Here is a 3,666-nt window from a genome sequence, read left to right as displayed (position 1 = left end):
CGAGTTTGCAAAGAGATGAATGAGAAAGAAAGATGAATGAATGAATGAATGAGAGGGAATGGATGAATGCAGAAAAATGAAAGCTGTAGTAACCTTGACCCCACCACTGCATCCACCTACTCTATCCCCACTGCCTTATCCCTAATGACCCTAATCTTCCTGCCCTGAGATCAGAACCCCACACCTGCTCAGCAGGCCCTGCGCCACCACTGATGCTTGGTTTTCTCTCTTTCAGGCCCATGTATGTCAACAGACCGTCTGGAGCCGGCACAGGTGAGTAACACTCCCAGGTGCCTCCACAAGTGACGGAGACGCATACCCCACTGGTGTGAGACATAGGGTCTGGAACCCTGGGGTGGGGTCTCTGGGGCACTTCCCCTTTAAGGGGGTTATTTCTGACTGCCACACTCTGGCTTCCTTGTGGGTAAATTCTAATGTGAGGTTGCACCTAGTGGTTAAAAATGGGAACTACAGAAAGGAGATATTCGCTCTGGGCTCTCCTGGGAGACCAGGCCACAGGGCAGGGGGGATGATCTGTTGTGTGATTAGCTCTGCAGCAATGGAGCCGTGATGAGCAGCTTTAGCCAGTGATCCACAACCAGCCGGTGCTGCCCAACAACCCTGGAGGGAAGCCCAGAGTGGGTCAAAACCCCCAGAAAAGGGGCAAGAGAGAAGAAGATGCAGATGCCAGGGTAGGGTGCAGCTCCTTGGTAAGATCAGGAGAGAGTGCCCCCCGTCTGAGCCTCACATCCCACTCCCTGCAGCACAGTCCTGCGGCATTGGGCACAGTAAGGACTGCGTGGGGAGAGCGCACCCTATTGCGCCTCCACCCTGCTCCTGCACAGTGCCCCCTACTGCCACATTGAGGCATTGGGGTCAGCACAGACTGCACGGGGATAGGTTCCCCTACTACACCCCCAGCATCCAATGGCCTGCAGCACAGCGCCCCTTAGTGTCCCACTGAGCAGAGAGCACCTCCTACTGAGCCTCCCACCTTGCTCCCTGCAGCACAGCACCGCCTAGCTGACATGAGGCCCTGTCTTTTCTTTCCTAGGCGATCAATCCTGTCTATTCCACGCCGCTCCCCTAGCTCCATAGCCCATCAGAGAGGAGGGAAGTACATCTCGCAGGCTGTGGTGTACAGCGAAATCCCCTCCTGATCACGGCCTCTGCAACCAACCCATCCCCGTCCCACCCCACACTGAGAACATTTCGCATAATACCCCATCCCCCTAACCTTCCCTTCCCTGCAAAACCTGCTAACGGCCACATACACCTTCCTGGTGTACTTTGAATTTAAGGGAGTTGGCGGCTGGCAGCCAGGACTCCTGGGTTCTTTCCCAACTTTGGGAGGGGAGTGTGGTCTAGTGGGGTAGAGCAGGGGGTGGGTTGGGAGACAGGCTCTGCAAAGGGAGCAGGGAGAGTAGTAATTCCTAACGCTTGGGCTATTTCCAGCATACAGGTTAGAGGAGGGAGTTTGGGTTTTAATCTGTCAAAGAGAAGCGTTTGCAGAACTATGTGAAATAGTCCAGAGGGGCCCCTACCCCTACGTCTGCGCCAACGCACATTGCACCCTCTTGTTGTGGGAAACCTTCTCTTACAATGGGACCCCTTGGATATTATTACTCTTGTTCCTTCGCCGTGGAGTTCTGGGTCTGTATTTCCAAAAATCCTTTAAACAAAATAAAATCAAATTGGTTTTCATTAAGGGGTTAGATAGGGGAGAGGCCTCCACACACACAGACACACACAAACAGATCTCATCCCCTCCAGTAGGGGACAGAAGGGAGGGACACACACACACACAGCTGGTGTACAGCCTGCGAGCAAGAGATCTATGCAACATCCCCAGCATCGGAAGAGCATCCCATACTGGGATACATTAATTGAACCACTGAAATGCAGCCAGCTCTGGGCTGAGGAAAGACTACTCTTTAACACAGTTAGCGCTACCCCTCCAAAGGGATCTTCATCAGGTGCTGAAAGCCAGCCACTTTTGGGGGAGTCATTTGACAGCATTTTAGCAGCATCAGGGCAAACACTGAAGAAGGGGATCCCTCCTCCAGCCACTTCTAGGGTGGAAGGCGGAAACTCTTGAAGAGCTGCCCAGCAGAGCTGTTCAGGGGATGGGGGCCTGGAGAATCCTGGGTCCAACTGAGGCTTCAATCCGAGGGAGGCAAAACAAGTCGTGAAAACACCAAGGGATCTGCGATGACCATGAGTGCTGAATGAAGGAATTTTTCATTTTAAACCAGACAGCACAGCGCCCCCTAGTGCCATGCTGGTGAATTGGGGTCACCATTGACTGCAGGGTGAGAACACCCCCTCCTGAGCCCCTGCCCTGCTCCCTACAGCACAGCGCCTCCTAGAGCCACACTCAGGGATTGAGGTCAGCACCGACTCTGAAGGGACAGCGCCCCCTACAGGCTCCCCTGCCCTGCTCCCGGCAATGCTTTAGAGATCCTCCTCTGAGCACTGACGTCACCCATGTGTTTCTCCCATATGAGGTGGGATTGGACCACAGCACGAGAGGCTACACCAGTCTGTGTTGCCCCAGGCCTGCATGGGGTACGCAGGAGGGTCATAGGGCGAGCAGTGGAGTCTGGACTCACAGAGATCTGATGCGTTCCCCAAATCACCAGCTCAAACGCTCTCTGTGAGTTTGCTTGGTAGCTCGCAACAGAGAACTCATGCACTTTCCTACAACTGAATCTCACCTATTATGTTGCCTGGAGGTGGCTTCTGCAGTGGCCAAAACAGGAACACGCTAGGATGCAGGACTCCTGGGTTCAATTTCCCCCCTCCACTGAGTCGTGTGCTTCAGTTTCCCATTTATAAATTGGGGATCACTCTTCTGTTACACGGGGTTTGTCACAGCTGCAAACTGCGCTGAGATGCTCAGATCAAAGATGTGGTGGGGGCACCAAATGATTAAATCTCACCACCCATAGCCCTGTTCACACTGTGGAGGCAGTATTTCCTTTCAGCTCCTCGAGGCAGGGCTGCAAGATGGTGATGGCGCAGTGCGGGGGACGGGGGATCTATTACTCATCTCTGTGACCGCAACGGCGCCAGCTGTTTCTCTGTGGCTGTGAGGCTCGCTGAGTTGACTGGCTCCCCTGGGCTGCTGCATCCTGCGGTTTCCAAGGGCAGGGCAGTGGCTGGCTTTCTATTGGCACCCACCCCAATGCACTGGGTCTGTGTGTCCTGCCCTCCGTGTGATTACAGGGTTGATGCGCACCACATGCTGGGCCTCCTTCCTGCTCAGAGACACACACAGCGATGGCTACTGCATTGGCATTCCCCCCTACACACACACACAGCTGCATAGCCATTATGGCAGGTCTATGTGATCCTGTACTCTGACCATGCCTAGCCAGAGCCAGAAGCAGGCAAAGCAGGGTCCTCTGGACTTACCGAGATCTTCCTACAATTTTCAAATGGGCTGATGGGCCATTTGCTCCTAGCCACCTTTCCCTGTAGTCTCTTCCCCACAGCGCCACACCTGCCCCTTCTCCCCAGCCCTCTCACTCCCTTTAGCTGATCCCCACCTTGCTAAACCCACCATCACCCCCAAAATAGCCATGCCATCAGCTGCCATCCCATTGATCTCTCTGCTGGGGGTTTCCTACCCCTTCCCCCGCCCCGTGGCCACCTGCTTTATTT

The 3,666-nt window shown here is 54.4% G+C and overlaps 1 long non-coding RNA gene across 1 annotated transcript; it reads left to right on the top strand.

Moving 5' to 3' along the window:
• The first annotated feature begins 235 nt into the window (after positions 1–235).
• Positions 236–1,262, top strand: LOC123347997. Its single transcript, XR_006573140.1, has 3 exons — positions 236–273; positions 550–692; positions 1,055–1,262. It is a non-coding gene; the product is annotated as an uncharacterized LOC123347997 (long non-coding RNA).
• The last annotated feature ends 2,404 nt before the right edge of the window (positions 1,263–3,666 follow it).

The sequence above is a fragment of the Mauremys mutica genome, chromosome 13 (assembly GCF_020497125.1).
Source record: "Mauremys mutica isolate MM-2020 ecotype Southern chromosome 13, ASM2049712v1, whole genome shotgun sequence".
NCBI classification, from domain to species: domain Eukaryota; kingdom Metazoa; phylum Chordata; order Testudines; family Geoemydidae; genus Mauremys; species Mauremys mutica.
This window is presented reverse-complemented; position numbering and strand designations above follow the sequence as displayed.